Source organism: Populus euphratica, unplaced genomic scaffold, assembly GCF_000495115.2.
Source record: "Populus euphratica unplaced genomic scaffold, PopEup_1.0 scaffold531.1, whole genome shotgun sequence".
Lineage (NCBI taxonomy): Eukaryota > Viridiplantae > Streptophyta > Magnoliopsida > Malpighiales > Salicaceae > Populus > Populus euphratica.
The window spans coordinates 145,734-166,900 of record NW_011500407.1 but is presented as its reverse complement, the minus strand read 5'-3'; the positions used below and the strand labels follow the sequence as shown (position 1 = coordinate 166,900).

Genomic DNA, 21,167 nt, shown 5'->3' with positions numbered 1-21,167 from the left:
TTCCTCTTATCCTCTCCAACAACTTTCAGGTGCTGGCTCTCCTTCTACACGCCCAACTATTCGCCACCGTCCCATGGTTCTCTGTCCGCGATAGCCCAAGACAATCCTATCCACTGCCACTACATTTGCTGCCTCCTTTAGTCAGGTAGTATCTCTTCCTACTCATGAGCCACATGTTTTTAATGATGCTAATAGGTTTGACACATGGCATAGTGTTATGTGTGAGGAAATCCAGCCCTTACACGCTAACAAAACTTGGTCCTTAGTATCGTTTCACCCTTTAATGAATGTTATTGGTAGTCGGTGGGTGTACAAGATTAAACAGGTATAAAGCGTGTCTAATTGCTAGAAGTTTCACTCATCAAAAAGGTATTGATTACTCTGAAACCTTTAGTCCTATTATTAAACAGGTGACCATCAGACTAGTCTTCTCTATTGTCGTTTCGTGTGATTGGAAAATTCATCAGCTTGATATCCATAATGCCCTCCTCAATGGTGTTTTTGATGAGGAGGTCTACATGAAACAACCTCCAGGTTTTGTTGACTCTGCTCTCCCCTCTCATGTGTGTCGATTGTATAAGTCTCTTTATAGTTTAAAACAAGCTCCACGGGATTGGTACACTCGTCTGAATATTTTCCTATTATCTATTGGTTTTCGTGCCTTTAAGGTGGATATCTCATTGTTTATCTATTCTGTTGGTACTGATATTTGTTATATTCTAGTCTACGTTGATGATATTTTGTTTATGGGTAGCAACTCCCTTTTACTCCAACGCCTCATACAGCTACTGAGCTCCGAATTCAAACTTCGCTACTTGGGTTCGGTTCATTATTTTTTAGGTATTAAGGTTCAACTTACTAGTATGGGTCTTATGCTTCGACAACATAAATATAAACTTCACATCCTCACTCGGGCTGCTATGTTATCTTGCAAACCTATTGATACTCCTATCTCTACATCCAAAGCTACCATTCTACCAGATCCCTTGTTTTCTGATGCTACATATTTTTTATCAAATTATGAGTGCTCCTCAATGTCTCACTTTTACGTGCCTAGATATTTTCTTTGTTGTTAACAAAGTTTGTCAATTTATGCATGCTCCTACAAATTCTCATTGGGTAGCTATTAAACGCATATTGTGTTATCTTAAGGGTAAGACATCACATCACCTTCATATTACAGATGCAGATTGGGTAGACAGTGTTGAGGATAGAAAAACTATAGGTGGTTATCTTGTTTTCTTTGTTCAGATGCTGATTTCATGGAAATCAAGTAAGCAATATACGATTGCCTTACATGGTTTTACAAATGTAGATTGGACAGACAATGTTGATGGTTTTTTGTCTAGTGGCAGGCGAAGGGCGTGAGTTTTGTCAGGGTTTGGGCAAGTGGGGAGAAAGAGAAAAAGTAGGAAAAAAAAAATTCTCCTTCTCCCCTGCCTATGCGTTCACAGGGAAAAAAGAAGCAACATAATATATAATGTCAAATCCAATTTTAATCTTTCTCAAACAATCTTTTTGTAATTTCTTGGATGTTCTGGTATGTTCTTCTCAATTGACATGTATTTTTTTTATTTTCTTCCAACATTTCTTTTAATTTTTTTATATTTTCTCCCCTCCCCCCCTTCCTCTTTTATTTTTTTGTATTTGTAGCCCCTCAAAAATAAATAATAACATTGAAGCTTTAAATTGAATATCCACCATGAGCTTGAGAGTATGTATTATACGATATTAGGATATTACACATTATATGCTTGTATATGTTCAGGAAAAGATTTACTATTTCTATATTGTAATCTCTACACTAACTATATACATTACATTAAATATTGTGCATTACCTCGTACAACTTAATCATAAGTTATATTAGGAATAAAAGTGTATTGACACATAGATTCCATGAGATTTCTCCCGGAAACATAATGAATTGCCCAATACAAATATTATTAAAAAAAAAATGGACGACAGTTGTTTGTGTACGTCAACATATGAACATTTTCTGGAAAAACATGAAAATATGGCCCAGCCTTAATCTAGTTTGTGTACTTAAAAATATGTCGATTTTAATAAATTTTACATATTTGTTAATATTAATATAAATTGATTAACTGACCAATCACACATACGAAAATAAAAAATTTGTGAACATGAAAATTAAGAAAAAGCCAAAGCTAAAAAGCTTCTTATTTATTAATGTTTTATTTATGCCCAACACCTGATAGTAGGCATTCTAGATCCCTCACACAGGATTGCAGTAGATAACAGTTCTGGTTCAAACATGATAATAGGCAATCGACTTCCCTCAATATCATTCTGACACCATTTTAGGTGCTCTCTATGCATCCGGTTCAAACATAACAAGAAGAGGGTCGACATTGGGAGCCAAGTACTGTTCACTGTTGACGCCCACTGGACGCATGAGCATTCACCGAAGGGTTCGGACTTTGGACAAAAAGAAAGCTGATAAAATATATTGTCCCCTTCATACTTGGTAATCTTAAACTGATTCAATCTATCAACGCCTCCGGTGGTCACAATGTATCCTTCCGTTGTTGGACTCAATTCAACCATCCACATCGTTGTCACGCCCACCATCAGACATATGGGTGCATCAAAGTTCACATTTAGATAAGTTCCTTCGCGGATGACAACATCCTTGGATTTTATAACTGGTGAAAATATTATTGGGAGGCTCTCGTTCAAGGTGGAAAGTATAACATCAGAATTGCATATGATCTTGCTAGTCGCAGTGACCGCAAGAGTTGTTGTATTGTCAGTCGAGGGGGCTACGATTACCTAGCGAGAACCAGCTTGCACCTCATTACCGAACAAATCGAGCACTGCAGGGTCTTCGGCATGAACAGCCTCAGGAAATGAAGTTGCTGCGAAGGCATAGAGAAGGAAAGAGAGCCCTAGAGATTTAGTGATCTTCATATTTGTTGAATATGAGTATTAGTTATCTCAATATTGTGTCTTGATGATGTTGTGTTGAAACAACGCATGGAGAGCATATATTTATATGGAGCCCTAGCATTTGAATTATTTGTTACAATTAATTAAAAATTTCCACAAAAATACAAATTGTAGTGTTTTTCTCGCCTGATATCCGACAAAACTAAAAATTAAAGTGTTATGGCAACGAGTTGTCATATAGGTTTTGAGCTCTTGCAGCTTGCACCACTTTCTCACTTGATTGATCCCGCAAAAGTGTTTAACTCGTGCTTAATAGGTTATAAATGATCTGATCAATGAACATAAAAAATTTAAATCTCCTAAATATAAATAAATAATTTATATTCTTTTGAAACGAAAATTGTTTTAATAGTTAATTAATCATGTAATAACTGGTGAGCTCAAACAAAATAGTCTATTATATAAATAACTTCAACTAAGAGAGTATTTAGCAGCATGATAGTAATTATTTTTGAAAATATTTTTTGTTTAGAAATATATTAAAATAATTAAAAAAATTAATTTGACATCAACAAATCAAAATATTATCAAAACATCAAAAAAAATATTAATTTAATGAAAAGAAAAAAATGAAATTTGTATGTTTTTTTTAATGTGCTTTTGAAACACAAAAATAAAAATTGCATAGAACTACTAGCTAAACCTTCCAAATAAAATTCAAGTTGTGAAGCTTAGAATCGGTCATTTAAAATGAGATTACATTTCCTACTATAAAATGACGATTTTCTTATGAACTGTCAAAAAAATTAAATTATTCCTATTTTCTTGCACTAGAAACTGTATGAGATTTAAAAATTTATTGAGTTGATAGAAATTTAGTGATCTTCATTGTTGAGATCAGTATTAGTTAGCCCAATGCTTTGTCTTCTAGTTCATGTCTTGAAAGGGTGTAAACATTTGGATTAGTTGTTCTAATAATTAAACGTGCACATGTTGTTCGACAAAACTACAAATTATAGAGAGTTGTCCTTTAGGTTTTGAGCTTTTGATTTACTCGTGCTTAATAGTTTGTAAGATTCCATCAATTAAAATATTTCCTCATCTCAATCTAGAAGAAAATAATAAATATTTATCATCTTATTTTAAGATAGGTACTGCTAAACTCACTACAATTATTTTATTGATGAGTTGAAAGAATGCATATAGAACATAGATTTGTAGGGAGAAAGGATTTGTATTATTTGCTACCTTGTATTAATTCAAACTTGCGCATGCTGGCTATAACATAAATAATATTCGTATAGGTTAAAAGCTTCGGGACCACGTTGCTTACTTGTTGAAACAGTTTTCTACATTTATTGTAGTTAAGAAGATTCACATAATATATGAACTATCCATAACGATCATGATGAGTAAGTTTGTTTTTCAGTAATAGATGAAGATTACATTTAGAGAACCCTAATATATGATGAGTAAGTTTGGTTTTCTACTGACATGGATATCTATTGGGAGTCGATATTTAACAAATGATAGCTATTGTAGGATATTAGGATATTAAACGTTGTAGGCTTGTACCCCACTAGAAATTCAACAAATATCATATGAATTACTGATGAAATTTTTGTGTCGGTAATTTGCAGTAATATTTACCAATCGATTTAAATCTGTCGATACATATTAATAAAATTATTGTATCAATATATACTGACAGAATCCTATAGAGAATATAAAGAATTTTAAAGAACAAAGCAGTGCAATGAAGTGGAAGTTTTTGTAGGCGATTTTACCGACAAAATTACATAGAGATTCAAATCGGGTATGTAAATCTGTATTATAATCTCAATTATGAGGGTGATGAAAATGAACGTTGCAATGGTTAGAGCATGTGGGACACTTTTACTCAAGAATTCCCTAGTATATCTCTCTCTCATTCTCTATGTGCATATGTGCGTTGTTAAGATGAAGATGATAAAGAAGATGAAAGATCGAAAAAGAGTTTGTCGTCTCTATACACTATATATCAAAATATGATTTGGTTCGGGTTCATTAAATTTTGATTTCAGTGATAAATTTGAAAGCAAATAACGGAGCCAAAGAATCTCAGCAGTTTCATCTGCTAAGGCCTTATATTATGGTCTAGTAAAGAAGCGAGTAATAGTGCGTTGCGTACCAGATTTCCATGAGATGGGAGTGGTGCCAAGGAAGATAATGTAGCCACCAATAGATTTCTAATAATCAATACTCCCCATCCAATCAACATCGATAAAGTCGCACGTGTGTGGTGTCTCAGCGAACATCCATTTTATGGTTTTAGTATCTGGAAAAATTGGGGGGGAGGGGGGGGAATTCTTGTATCTTATGAGTAGAAAAAGAGAATGAGAGTTATGACCTAGTATTTTGGTCACTAAAAACCCTAATTAGTCTCAAAGATCGAGCATGGAGATCGGTTGCGTAAATGAAAGGCATTAGTATCTCAAATACGCTCTACCTAAAATAATCCACATTGTTTGATTGTCTAATATATGCTAAGATACTATAATATTTCTAATTATTGGACCGTTTATAATTTAAGAAGTTTCTTATCTTATCAAGTAAAATCCTAATTGTTCTAATGTTTATAAAAGAATTATCTTTTTAATATCAGGATTACATTTTACATATGAATTCATAATCCTAGATAGTAAAAGAAAAAAAAATATTTTTTAGGTATTTTTGAAATATTGGCCTAGTGCTCATGGCTTTAATAAAATGGTTATGAAAGCCAAAATGCATGCTAACATGTTTTTTTTTTAATTTTTATTATATGAAAATACAATATGACTTTTTTTTTTTTTTTAATCTTTGAGAGACTTACTATATGCATAAAAAGAAGACATTTGTTTTGTTTTTTCTTTGTAATTGTTTTGGTGAAAATCAGGTATTTTTATATCAAATTTGTATCTTTACAGTATAAAAATACAAATCAATATTAATCAAAATGATGTTAAAATATGCGAGAAAACCATAAATTTTTAAATTTTTTTTATCTAGGAGAACCTAGTCCAGCTCATGTACAATGGCTCTCCACTGTATAGGCTAAACGCTTTGGTGTCACTTTGCTTAGCTAGCCATCCCACAAAACTTGTTTTCGTCGTGGTGATCAAATAATTTTCTACATATAATATTGTGGTTAAGAACATTCACGTAATATATGTACTATCCACAATTATCATAAAGATTATGCTTAAAAAAATAGCAAAATTATTGCAGAAAATATAGTAAATTTGTTTATCAAGAATATTAGAAAATTCAATTTAAAGAACCCTAATATAAAATCAAAGGTTAAAAATAGATTTAAAATCCTCTAAAAACCATATGAATACACCCTGAGATCAAAAGAAAATGGGTAAAAAAAGGAGAAGCTATTTTAAATACCTTTCTGATCTAAAAGTAGACCCTTGTGGTCTGCTTTTATTGTATTTTATTTATTTTTTATTATATATTTATGATTATAAGCATTGCAAATAGTTTTGGAATGCTTAACAAATAATGTTGCATTCACCTATTTGTTGTTGTGTTTTTCATTTAGTGTTTTTATTTCTGAAGTCTTGATACTTGTTTCTTGATTTTTTAAGTTTTTTTATGTATATTTAAGGGTGTTTACCTTGGCTTTGCTATGCATGCTCGTTGACAAAACGAGTTTAATAAGTCAATTTTAAATCCATGTCACATGAATATATAGGTTGTGTTAAGTTATTGTTGTTTTAGATTTAGTATCTTAAGCTTGATTTTGATATTTTGAATTTTTGTTAGTGTTTTTTATTCAAATGTGTTTATGTATGTGTAACACCCCACCCTTTCATATACGTTTATAGTTCCTTTTCTATAATTTGGCACATAAAAATATAGGTAATTTTTTTTTGGCACTTATACATACACAGTAAGATGAATACACATGATTATTATTAGGTGTAATGTCATTTCAGTCCACATTGTGCTATCAAATGTTCAATCAAAAACACAGTAGAGCTTTCCTAAACTTGAACGATATTGGGTTATCAACACAAACCTGTTCACTTTCCAAAACCATTTCACAATCCTTGATTCAACCTTCTTGGAATCATGATGCATTCTTCCAATATCATCTCAATGAGATTTTTCCACATATCATACAAGCATAGGTATTTAACTAAACATTATATAAACAAAATTTTAAATAAGGAAATTTACATTAAAGTTTAATGAGCATGTTACCCTTATTAAAAAAACCTTAACTAGCTATTACATATGCACTAGAAATAACATCTCTTTGTTCATAAGCATAAATCTACAAATCTATTTACGATCTAAAGCCATAAATTACACATATTTTATTATCTTTGCTTTAAGACATTATACATTAAAATTTACACAAGAGTACCGCATTCATTACATATTCTTAGTAAAGGTAATGCTCTAGGGACTACTAGGCATCTTGGTTGTGAGAAGATCTTGTTACAATGTTAAATTTATATGAGCATACCAAACAAAAGAAACAAGACATAAATTTTTAATGCAATACATATAATGGACATATATGCTATTCCTCATTTTATGTAGGAATCCCTTAACTTTTCAATACCAAATTTAGGTGATTATCATGAATCATTTTGGACATTCTTAATTATCGTAATTGGATACTGATATATATCAATTAATTTCTTTGTCTAGTTTCGACTATTTAAAATAGTCCTATACATTCTGACATAGATATTATTAGTCAAAACTAATCCCATCAATCATTCTCGGTCATCCCAACATAGATGCTATTAGCCAAAGTTAATCTCATTAATCATTCTCGGTCATCCCAACATGGATGTCATTAGCCATCAACAAGTCTGTTAGTCAACTTTTGATTTTCACAATTTGTTTCACTGCTCGCAGGCAACATTCACATAGAATTAGTATTTACATTTCTCCTTCCCATTAGCAACACAGCATTGACATATAAATAGTATTTTTCCTGCTTGTTGGCAACATTTTAACGAAATACTTTTCATGTCCATAGACAACATTCACGCAATAAGAATATTCTTCTTCTTATTGGCAATGTTTACACAATAATAATATTTATTGTTCATTGGCAACATTCACACAACAATAATATTTCTCCTACTTGTTGGTAATATTCACTCAATAATAACATTTCTTACTCATTGACAACTTTCACACAATAATAATATTTCTCATACTTGTTTATATCTTTCATGCAACAATATTTATACTACTCTTAGGTAATGTTCACATAGCAATTTTTTTCATGATACATAGTAGTACAAAATATGCATAATGTCTATCACATACTAGCATTACAAGAATTTAAACAATTTAGAGAAGTAGGGGGGTGACCCTTACCTTGAACTCTTGTTATACATGTTCTTGAGAAGTAGTGTGCTACTCTGAATGTTTTTCCTGCATTCTAATCGAACATCCTAAATTAGTACTTAAGTCTTTTTTATCCATTCATCATATTTATTAATTCACATACCCATTTAGTTTCATAAACAAGTTCATGGATAAACACTTTTTATTTATCACTTCATTTCATTAAATTAGCATTTAGGATTAAATTTTTATCTAAGGTTTAATTGAATTTATGAAGGGTTTGATTGCAAGAAAAAATTGATTTTTAAGTCAATTTAGGATTTTATTGGAAGAAATTAAAGTTCTAGGGTCAAATTACAATTTTCAAGAATTGATTTAGTCAAAATAGGGGTTTAATTGCATAATTATTGAAGTTTGATGGCTAATTAGGGACTTGATTGAATAATCCGAAACCAAGGACCAAACCATAAAAGGCGCTAAAATCAAGGGATCCAATTACAATTTATCTGGGGAGCTTGATTACAAAAATACAAAACTCCAATGACAAAATCAAAAATATACATTTTGAATAGGAAAATGGTGCCGTTTCAGAGGCACTATTCATTCTCTTCTTCAGGAGCCATTTCAATAGATAAAGGAATTGTTTCAACAACAAAAGCCGCAGATTGCTTCAATTATGGGGAACGTTTCACAGCTAATACACTTCGGCTGTTACTATGTTCATGCAATAATGCATGCATCCTCTGGCTATAAAAGACAGAGGAGGGACCAGACACAGGAGGGAAGATGCCAGAAGGAGGGGAATCTTTTGAAAAGAATGAAAAAAAAAAAAACAAAGAGACAGGGGGGAGAAAATGACAGAGGTAGAAGGAAGGAAAAAGGAGAACCACCATTGTTCTTACTTTCCACCACTACCACAACACCGCCACTGAGAAGATTGTATCGAAAACAAAATTAGCAAACAAAAAGACTAAGAAGGGAGTATTGATCAAAAAAAAAAAAAAAATAGAGGCGCGTGCCTTTGCACAAAGAGGAGAAGAGCCACCATCACCCCCTACAACAATTCCACCAGTCAGCAACCCCCACCGCACCATCTGAAAGCCACCAGCAACTCCACCCACTAAAGACCAAAAGGAGAAGAACCAAACAAAAGCAGATGAGGAAGGAAAAATATAGAGGTTGGCACCCATGACGAGTAAGAAGAAGAAAAACAAGAGCGCCACCGGCCTTTTCAGCCACCACCACAACCGACTTCTGCGACGCCACCGGCCTTTTCAGCCACCACCACAACCGACTTCTGCGACGCCAACGCCATTGTGAGCCACCAGCACCATAAACGACAATGCTTCCATTCCAAGTAATTCTCTTCCCTTTGTCTTCATTTCTCATTTCATCTTTTTTCATGCAGAACGTGCATTGTGCATGTTTCTGCAAGCAAAAAGAAATAATTACCCTGTTACTGTACATGAGCACAGTAACGAGTAATTGTATTTGGGGTTGGTTACTGTGCATGGGCACAATAACTAGTCCGGGTTGACTCAGCCAAGTCCATGTGGCTGGGCTGAGTCCAGCCCAATATATGGTAGTTTGCATTTTATTAGGCTGATCTCATCTCAACTTTTTTGGGTCGGGTCTAGTCTATTCAAAAAAAAAAAGTCAAAAATTATTTCAAAAAAATCTATGATTTTTCGCAAATTGTTTTACTAAATCTTGCTTAGTATTGGTTTGTATTTTTATACTGTAAAGATATAAATACATTATTAAAATACCTGATTTTTTCAAAACATTGCAAATTGAAAAAAAATGTGTTTTGCTTTCTTGTAACAGCTGAGTTTCTCAAAGATAAAAAAAAAAAACAAAAATCATAGTATATTTTCATGAAAAAAGGGTTTTACCATGGATGTTGGCTTTAATAACCAGTTTATTAAAGTCACGAGAACTAGGCCAGTATTTTAAAATTTTCAAAAAACTTATTTTGTTTTCTTGTGATATCTGGGGTTATAAAACAAAGCTATATCCAATCTAGCCTTGATGTTGTCATTTGTCTTCCCCTTTATAACCATAATGATGTTGAAAATGTTCTTAAACATATTCTTTTCTATGTGCATGACATCAAGGTTATGGCGGAGGAGATTGGTCTTCAAATACGGAAGCTCCTAAAAGATACGTCGTTTTACCCAACTATGGGTCAAACCAAAACCAGGAAACTTCTGCTTACCTAATTGGAGACCAAATACAATGTCATCGTACTCTAATACAACATGATGCAATTCTTTACTAGAAATATGCAGGGGTGCAACATCCTTTTCAACTCTATTAACAAAGAGATCCTTTTTGTTCTTTCTATACCTATGATTTGGTGGCAATAAACGACGGTGACAATAAAAAAAGCAGCTTTACCTCCGTTTTTTGGCATGAATGTCTTATTGTTTTCTATGTAGTATAGACATGCTAGTTTTCCATGAGTGCTCCAACCAAAAGCCATTCCATAAGTTGAAAAATAATTGATAGTTTACATCAAAGCTGCCCTCATAATAAAATTCTATTTCCTAGATATATCATAAGTAAAAGCTCTAGAGGATCACAACTACATCAACTCATCAATCAATGGTCGAAAACAAACATCTATATTCTAGCCTAGGCTATTTGGACTAGGTATGATAATAGATAAAAACATGAAATTTGGCCTCATACACATCCCTAGTGGCAAGTTATAAACCATGAGTATGACCCACCAACAAAAAATAAGGAGCAACAAATGAGCTTAATGGGTTGAATTTGTCTGTACATAACCCAAGATACACGTTGCTTGATTTAGCTAAAAGGTGAGGATACACACTATTAAAGTGTTTCCATGCTTCGCCGTCAGAAGGATGCACCATCACTCCATTAATAGCATCATGTGATTAGTGCCATGTCATGTGCTCAGAAGTCCTTAATGACATGAATAACCTCTATAGTCTCAGTGTGATTGGAAAGTATCTAAGTTTTTTATATGTCACAAGAGTCTTTCCCCTACTAGTTCTGGGTTTGTAACGAGAATGCCCATATGTCATGCACTCGGTTAACTCAGCATTTTCAAGGTAGTATAACATGCAAAAGTTAAGGCATGTGTAAATTGTCTGGTATCCTAAACTGAGGGATTTCATCATGAACTTTGTAGCATATAAGTTCTCTTTCAACTTGTTCCTTTTAGGTAAAATGCTTTTTGTCCATTCGATAATTTTGTCATAACTAGCCTCACTCAACTAATGATCTGGCTTAGTGGTGAACACCTATGCTATAACCGATAATTTACTATGGTTCGTGCAGCCATCCCATAATGGGTCGTCAGAATCTTTGAACAGATAAAAAAAACCTTGCTGCATCTACATTAGGTTCTTCTTCTAAGATTGGATATTAACTTACATTACCTTGATTCATTCTCATTGCATCCATAACCATATTTCTGTAAGGATTACTATTGTCATTTGCAACTCCATACACGTTGCTAGCTGATTAGTACTTAAAAGTGCATTCTCATTAAGGATTTATGTCATCATATTGCACCTAAAGTATCATTAAATTCCCTAACAAAAGCATGTTTTATATTAGCAAGTCTAAAAATATAATATACCTTTAATTCATGGTAAATGTTCATCCTAAATGCAGTTCTATCACATAAATAAAAGGATTGATTGATGAGTTTAAGGATTGAAATTGAAAGGATAAAAAGAAGGTCAAACTTAGCAAAGTGTTGCTGGTGCATTCCAAACTCGAACACCGTTCAGTAATTTGATCATATCTGGAGCTGTAGATATCAGATTTAGGTCCATTTTATATCGATGGAAAGGTAAGACATAGACCTACAACTTTCATATAAAGTCAAAGACTCAGTTCTGCCGTTTTCAAGCCCAAATCTTAGCAACAACGAAGACGTCGGGAGCTGTCCTGCAGCTCAAGCACTATTCGGTTTTTGGCTCATATCTTGAGTTCTAGAAGTCCAAATGAGCTCCGGTTTTTTTTTATGGAAAGCTGAGACAATTGCCCACAGCTTCCACAATTCAGTTGGCTATAATTCTGATGTGAGCAATGACGTTTTGGCCAACCAACAATATCAAAAATCAACCCACAATATCAAAAAACCAGCAGCCATTAATGTCAAAAACCAGCCACCAAATCAATGGATGCCCACCAATTCTTCAATCAATCAATAGTTCTGAAACTTAGCCTATAAAAGGAGGCATTGTCCATGTATTTAGTCATATTAATTTTCAGATCAAAGTTATCTTCTTGCTTTCTCTCTACATCTTTGTAATGTTCAAGTTTTCTTTTATGCTATAGTAATCTCTTGTTTATGCTCTTTCATTTCCTTTCCTATACTTAGTTAGCTTATATTATGTTTATGTTCTTATATTGTTTATTTGTGTTTTTCTCCTTCTTAATGTTTAGCTAAGTTAATTATGTCAAGGTGAAAAGGTTTCTCTAATGGTGTTAGAATAGGTATAATATAAACTCAACATGAGCTTTAAATGTTTATATCTAAGAAAGATTATTATTAACATGTTTTATCTTTTTATCTTACTAATTCTTAATACCTTGCTTATTAAATGGTTAATTTAGATTTGTGTTGTATAATATTTGGTACATCAAATGCTTGATCCTTCATAGTTTTTGGCCGACATCGTTATTATGATAGGAACTTGATTTGTTGTTAACATAAACTAGCAACATGAATGCTTGATGATATTTATAAGTATGGTATTACTTAGATAAGATAATTAATATGATCATGTTAGTAATGAGCTAATAACGAGAAATCATCCGATTAGAACTTCCTTTGTGTGTGGTTTCTAGTTGAGTAATAAAAAGAGTTTATATTATATTTATTTGAAATATCATTAGTGAATCCTATAACCTTGACATATGTTTTGTTATTATTTAATCCTTACATCAATATCACATCCCAAAACTTTCTTTAACTCCTTTTCTGTTATTATTCTCTTCAAATCTTTTTCTTTATTTGTAATTTATATAATTCACCTCCCTGTGGTTCGACCCCGGTCTTGCCGGGTTATTTTACTTTAACACTCCTGCACTTGGGATAAGACATCAACTCTTTGATCGGGTCAAGTTTTTGGCGCCGTTGCCGGGGAGGTAAGTTATTGTATAAATTAAATATTTTATTTTATTTTATTTTCACTTTTATTTGTTTTTCTAATTGTTGTTTCTTTTTGTTTTTTCTTTTCTTTTCTTTTATATTTGCATGAGAGTTTGGATACGTACATTAAGTCGTAGACTTTCTAGAAAATCATCATTTTCTTCAGAAAACATGGCCGAAGAAGATAATCAATCAATTCATAATGAGAATAATGAGAATAATGATAATAATCGTGTTAGAACACTTAGAGATCATATGAATTCAACAAGAACAAGTGCACCATCATGTATTGTTTTTCCTCCTGATGCATCTCATTTTAATTTTAAGCCAGGTATTATTCAATTTTTACCCACTTTTCATGGCTTAGAATTAGAAAATCCATACTTGCACTTAAGAGAATATGAAGAAGTTTGTAACACTTATAATGACTTAAATTGTAGCATAAACACCATCAGATTAAAGCTTTTTCCTTTTTCGTTAAAAGATAAAGCTAAAACATGACTACAAAATATTAGGTCAGGATCCATTCATGCTTGGGATGAAATGCAACAACAGTTTTTAAAGAAATTTTTCCCTTCTCATAGAACAAACTCTTTCAAAAGACAAATCACCACTTTTACTCAAAAACCAGGAGAAACATTTTACAAATGTTGGGATAGATATAAAGACTTGCTTAATACCTGTCCTCATCATGGTTTTGAAACATGGAGATTGGTTTCACAATTTTATGAAGGGTTAACACCTAAAGATAGGCAAATGGTGGAATTGATGTGCAATGGAACTTTTGAAAATAAAGACCCTGATGAAGCAATGGAGTACTTAGACTTGCTAGCTGAAAATGCTCAAAATTGGGACACCACAGGTACTTGTGAGGCACCAGGTAAAACTCAACCTCATACATCTAATGGAGGCATGTATAGCCTTAGGGAAGATCATGACCTTCAAGCCAAATTTGCATCTTTAGCTAGAAAAGTTGAGGCACTAGAATTAAAAAAGAGTGGTCAATTAAAATATGTTCAAGAAATTGTGTGTCAAATTTGTGAAACCAATGAACACTCAACCAATGATTGTCCCACGTTACCTTCTTTTAAGGAATGTCTCCATGAACAAGCCAATGCTTTAAATAGTTTCCAAAGACCAAGTCATAACTCGTACTCACAAACGTACAACCTTGGTTGGAGAAATCACCCAAATTTCAGTTGGAAGAGTGGTAACAATAATGCACAAACTTCACAGCCACCATTTCAAACACAACATAATTTTTAAAATTCTCATGGATATGCACCTCCTTATATTCCCCCTCCTAGAAGAAATCTTGAGGAAACATTACATGCATTCATTGAAAAGCAAGAGACAATCAACACTCAAAATGCTCAAACCATGGCTGATTTGAAAGATACTCTTGCAAAGTTCACATCTGCTCTCAGTTTTTAGGAGAAAGGTAAGTTTCCATCTCAACCCCAGCAAAATCCCAAGGGGCAATACCATTCAAGTACAAGCAATTCTGGAAGCCAACATCTAGATCAAGTCAAATCAGTCACTACTCTCCGCAGTGGTAAGGTTATTAAAAAACCCATTCTTGAACCTTGTGAGAAAGAAGGTGAGTTAGTCTCCAAGGGTAAGGAAATGGTTGAACCTGATCATTGCAAAGAAGAGAGTGATTCTTCGCCAACACTTCCATTTCCTCATGCCATGACCAAACAAAGGAAAATCAATCATAATTCTGAAATCTTTGAAACTTTCAAACAGGTAAGGATTAATATACCTTTGCTAGATGCTATTAAACAAGTACCATCTTATGCTAAATTTTTGAAAGATCTATGCACTGTATAGAGAAAATTGAATGTGAAAAAGAAAGCCTTCTTAGCCGAACAAGTAAGTGTCATTCTTCAAAATAATAATGCTTTGAAATATAAAGACCCTGGTTGTCCTACAATCTCTTTCTTTATTGGAGAACATAAAATTGACAGAGCTTTACTTGATCTTGGAGCTAGTGTGAATTTACTTCCATATTCGGTTTTTCAAAGTCTCAATTTAGGTGAGTTAAAACCTACTTCTGTTACTCTTTTACTTGCTGATAGATCTATAAAAATGCCTAGAGGAATAGTTGAAGATGTGTTAGTACAAGTTGATAAATTCATCTTTCCTGTGGATTTTATTGTCTTGGATACACAACCTGTTGAAGCATGCAATTCAATTCCTATTATTTTAGGACGTCCATTTCTTGCAACTTCTAATGCATTGATTAATTGTAGGAATGGAGTGATGAAGTTATCTTTTGGAAACATGACATTAAAAATGAATGTTTTTAACATTTGCAAGCAACCTGGAGATGATAATGATTTACAGGAAGTAGATTTTATTGAAAAAATAATTTACGATCAATTTGAAAATTCTTCCAATGAAATTGAGTTTAATGAATCTGAAGATTTGCAAATGGTTTGTTTTCAGGAAGAATCAAAGGCAAATATTTGGAGACCAAAAATTGAGGAATTGCCACCACGATCAATTGGGTCCATACCTTCAAGTGTTCAACCACCAAAACCCGATTTGAAGCCATTACCATGTAATCTCAAATACTCATTTTTGGGAGAAAATGAAACTTTTCCGGTAATAATTTCTTCCAAACTTAATGTTCATCAAGAAGGTAAGTTATTACAAACTCTTAAAATGCACAAAAATGCATTAGGATGGACCATAGCTGACATAAAAGGAATTAGTCCTTTGATTTGCACACACAAGATTTATTTGGAGGAAAATGCTAAACCCTCTAGAGAAATGCAACGAAGGCTTAATCCTAATATGAAAGAAGTAGTGAGGAATGAAGTCATTAAACTTCTAGATAATGGAATCATTTATCCTATTTCTGATAGCAAATGGGTAAGTCCTACCCAAGTTGTACCTAAAAAGTCTGGAGTTACTGTGATAACAAATGAGAAAAATGAGTTAATTCCAACGAGGACTATTACTGGTTGGCGCATGTGCATTGACTATAGGAAACTTAATTCAATGACTAGAAAAGATCACTTTCCTTTACCTTTCATGGATCAAATTCTAGAAAGAGTTGCAGGTCATGAATTTTATTGTTTCCTAGATGGTTATTCAGGTTACAACCAAATTGAAATTGCATTTGAAGATCAAGAGAAAACTACTTTCACATGTCCATTTGGTACATTTGCATATCGAAGGATGCGTTTTGGATTATGTAATGCACCAGCCACGTTTCAAAGATGCATGCTTAGCATATTCAGTGATATGGTTGAACGCTTTCTTGAGATATTTATGGATGATTTTTCTGTTTTTGGTGATTCATTTGATAATTGTTTAACTAATTTGGAAAAGGTTTTGAACAGGTGTGAAGAGAAGAATCTTGTGTTGAATTGGGAAAAATGTCATTTTATGGTAACAAACGGCATTGTACTTGGTCATATTGTTTCATCAATAGGAATTGAGGTTGATAAATCTAAAATTGAGTTAATTGCCAACTTGCCAACACCAAAATCTGTTAAAAATGTTAGATCATTTTTAGGACATGCTGGTTTTTATAGAAGGTTTATCAAAGATTTTAGTATAATATCTAAGCCATTGTGTAACCTTCTAACAAAGGATAATGTTTTTGAATGGACTAAATATTGTGAAGAAGCCTTTGTTAAACTTAAAAACCTGCTTACATCTGCTCCTGTTATTCAACCTCCTGATTGGTCATTACCTTTTGAAATAATGTGTGATGCTAGTGATTATGCCGTGAGTGCTGTTTTAGGACAAAGAAAAGATAAGAAACCCTATGTCATTTACTATGCAAGTAAAACTTTAAATAGTGCTCAAATAAATTACACAACCACTGAAAAAGAATTACTTGCTGTAGTATTTGCGTGTGAAAAATTCAGATCTTATCTTGTTGGCTCACCTGTTATTGTTTTTAGCGATCATGCAGCGTTGAAATATCTTCTTTCCAAGAAGGATTCTAAAGCTAGATTGGTGCGGTGGATTTTGTTACTTCAAGAATTCGATATCACAATCAAGGATAAGAAAGGCACCGAAAATGTTGTCGCGGATCATTTGTCAAGATTGGCAACTGATTCGAAATCTGACATCACACCAATCGATGACTACTTTCCTGATGAATCTTTACTTTCTGTCACTACAATGCCTTGGTTTGCTAATATTGTTAATTTTCTTGTTTCAGGACATTTGCCAGCGCATTGGGGCACCCAAGACAAAAGAAAGTTCTTGAACGAAGTGAAGAACTTTTATTGGGATGACCCTTATTTATTCAAATATTGTCCTGATCAAATATTTCGAAGATGCATTCCCGACAATGAGGTAAGTAATGTCATTAAATTTTGTCATTCTGAGGCATGTGGGGGTCATTTTTCATCAAAAAAGACAGCTGCAAAAATCTTACAATGTGGATTTTATTGGCCCACCATGTTTAAGGACACGCATGCATTCTGCAAGACTTGTGAAAATTGTCAAAAGTTAGGATCTCTTTCAAAACGTCACATGATGCCTTTAAGTACTATTCTTGTCATTGAAATCTTTGACTGTTGGGGTATAGATTTTATGGGTCCATTTCCTCCATCATTTGGTTTTGTGTACATATTAGTCGCAGTAGACTATGTTTCAAAATGGATAGAAGCAATTCCAAGTCGTAACAATGATCATAAAACAGTCATTAAGTTTTTGAAAGAAAACATTTTGAGTCGATTTGGAATCCCTCGGGCCATGATAAGTGATGGTGGAACACATTTCTGTAACAAGCCATTTGAGTCTTTAATGAAGAAATATGGAATCACACACAAAGTTGCCACCCCTTATCACCCCCAGACAAATGGACAAGTAGAACTTGCTAATAGGGAGATCAAACAAATCTTGGAAAAAACAGTGAACCCTAATCGAAAGGACTGGTCTTTAAGACTTAATGATGCACTATGGGCCTATCGAACTGCTTTTAAAACATCATTAGGTATGTCACCTTATAGGTTGGTTTATGGAAAACCTTGTCATTTGCCTGTGGAACTTGAATACAAAGCTTATTGGGCTATTAAAGCTTTCAATTCAAACCTGGATGATGCGAGTTAGCTGCGTAAGTTACAAATAAATGAGCTTGAAGAAATAAGAAATGATGCATATGAGAATTCAAAAATTCATAAAGCAAGAATCAAAGACTTTCATGATAAAAGAATCTTGAGAAAAACATTTGATGTTGGTCAAAAAGTTTTGCTTTATAATTCTCGACTCCATTTATTTCCTGGAAAGCTAAGATCAAGATGGAGCGGTCCATTTGTTGTGAAACATGTATATCCTTATGGGGCCTTTGATATTGAGAATCCAAAGAATGGTAATGTTTTCAAGGTCTTTTTGGTGTGACTTTTGTTTTGCTAGTCTTTCTCCAACCCCGGTCAAATGGCGGATAACGGTACTCCGTGACTCTTAAGTCGGTTCTTTCAGTTTCCCATGATAATTGATAACTCTGTATATATTTGTTCAATTCCTTGTTCCTTCTCTTTTCTTTACATCTCTTCTTGACCTCTCTTTAAAAACAAAACAAAACAAAAATGGACACCACTCTTGAAAAATTGAAAAAGTATTTTCCTGCTCTGCCTCAGAATGCGATTACAAAAATTTACCGTGCTAGGTGTGAAAGATTGAGGTTGTTAATGAACCATGGAATTCCTGAAGATATTCGCTGGATAATTGAAGCAAAGATCCGATTATCAGGTGAGTCTTCCAACTCTTTTATTTCTTACATGCCTGGGACAGGTAAAAGCACTTTTGCAAAGAAACGTCGTGCAAAACGATTAAAAGTCTGTCACCGATGTGCCAGATGGACTTGTAATACAAAATGTCGTTCTTTAGGAATGGTATCTATAAACCGTGAAGATAAAATACAATTCATTAAGGATGGCTTGAGTAAGGAGTCTTTAGATAATCTTCTATTAACTCTTGAGACGCATCCTAGTGGAGATGTGCATCGTGCAATTCATGATTTATGACCTCATTTTCATAAAGAACATGATCGACTTAGTCTTGGGAATCTGACTGAAAAAGACCCTGTTTGCCAGTTTTTAAGAAAACTGGATGGGAAGCCTATCCCCGACCCATAGAGGGCGTTTAAGCCGTTCTTGGACGTAAAACCAAGGGAAAGCTGTGAGCCACAATCACAACTGCTTGTACATACATATTTGTTTTATATATATATATATATAATAAAATAATAATAATAATAAATAAATAAGAAAGAGAGAGAGAGTAAGACTTCAACTAGTCTACCTATAGGTGGTATGCTTTGCATTTTCAATTTCTCATCTATAAAATCTTCTTTTCCTTCCCATCATTTCTACTCAACCCATTCATTCAGCATATATAGAAGTGTGTAGAAATGGCAAGTTCCTCTGTTCCTAAAATAAAAACTATTTGTGTTTTTGGTGGATCTAGTCCTGGGAAAGAAAAAGAGTTTTTAGAATCAGCAAATCATCTTGGTCGGGTACTAGCTGAGAGAAAGATTCATTTAGTGTATGGGGGAGGCAGTCTTGGGTTAATGGGGGGTGTTTCAATAGCTGCATTTGTAGGAGGCAGTCAAGTTTTGGGGGTTGTCCCCAAAGCTTTAGCCGAAGGGGACATCATTGGAAAAACAATTGGAGAGGAATTACAGGTCTCTACAATGTCTGATAGAATGAATACAATGTTTAACCATGCCGATGCCTTCATTGCCTTACCAGGTGGTCTAGGTACATTGGAAGAGATCTTTCATATTTCCTCTTGGGCCCAACTGAACATTCACCATAAACCTATAGGTTTGTTAAATGTTAATGGTTTTTATGATAATTTGTTATCTTTTCTTGATCAAGCTGTGGAACAGGAATTTCTAACATCTTCGGCACGACAAATCATAATCTCTGCTGCTACTGCTGAACAATTGATTGACCAACTACAATCTTTCATCCCTGTAATTGATCCCTCCATGAGTCAACTCAATTGGTCAAACATGAAACGCCATAAAAAGCTTAAATTGGATTTGAGCCTTAGTTTGTGAAAAATTGTGTCTTTTGGTTTTATTAATAGCATAATATTTGTGTTTTGTTGTTTCTTATATTTGTTTTAGTGTGTTTCAGGTTTGTCAATAGTCGCTGTTTCAGGTGATATCTTCTACACTCTATCTTTTTGCTTAGAACATTGAGGACAATGTCTCGTTTTGGTTGGGGGGAGAGGGTAGTAGTGGATATTAAAAAAAAAAAAAAAATTATTACGTAACTTTATTTTCTATTATTTAAACCATTTGCAAAACTATTGTTACTAGGATGGCAGAGTAACGGAGGAACTTTAGTGACTCTTGAGACGCATCTTAGTAAACATTCTTAACAAGGTCTATTATAATACTTCTTGAAATATTTAGGTTTACAAACTCTTGGATTGTTATCTATAGATTCTGTTTATATGCTCATCTAACAAGTATTTCTAAACCTTCATTTTCACACACACACTCGAACATATGATTGTGGGTTGCACATTGGATTATTACATTATTTGTGTTCTTTTGTTAAAGGTAACAACTAAGGGAAAGGGATAGTATATAATATGCAAAAAAAAAAAAAAAACAAAAAAAAATAATAAAAATTTTATGGTAACAAACGGCATTGTACTTGGTCACATTTTATGCTTAGCATAATATTAAAAAGAAAATAAAAACAAAGTAGATAAGTTTGGTTTCGTAGCCTCCTTGACTTAAGCAAATAAGCCCGAAGGGGTGTTTGAACACCTAGTACCCTAA

General features: G+C 33.4%; 1 long non-coding RNA gene and 1 pseudogene across 1 annotated transcript; both read right to left on the bottom strand.

Moving 5' to 3' along the window:
* Positions 1 to 2,335: 2,335 nt before the first annotated feature.
* On the bottom strand, positions 2,336 to 2,934 carry LOC105114473 (wound-responsive protein GWIN3-like; annotated as a pseudogene).
* Positions 2,935 to 5,571: 2,637 nt separating this feature from the next.
* On the bottom strand, positions 5,572 to 19,589 carry LOC105114472 (uncharacterized). The gene is made up of 3 exons (XR_840137.1): positions 19,574 to 19,589; positions 5,764 to 5,766; positions 5,572 to 5,686 (listed from the first exon to the last, which is right to left on the bottom strand). It is a non-coding gene; the product is annotated as an uncharacterized LOC105114472 (long non-coding RNA).
* Positions 19,590 to 21,167: the final 1,578 nt, after the last annotated feature.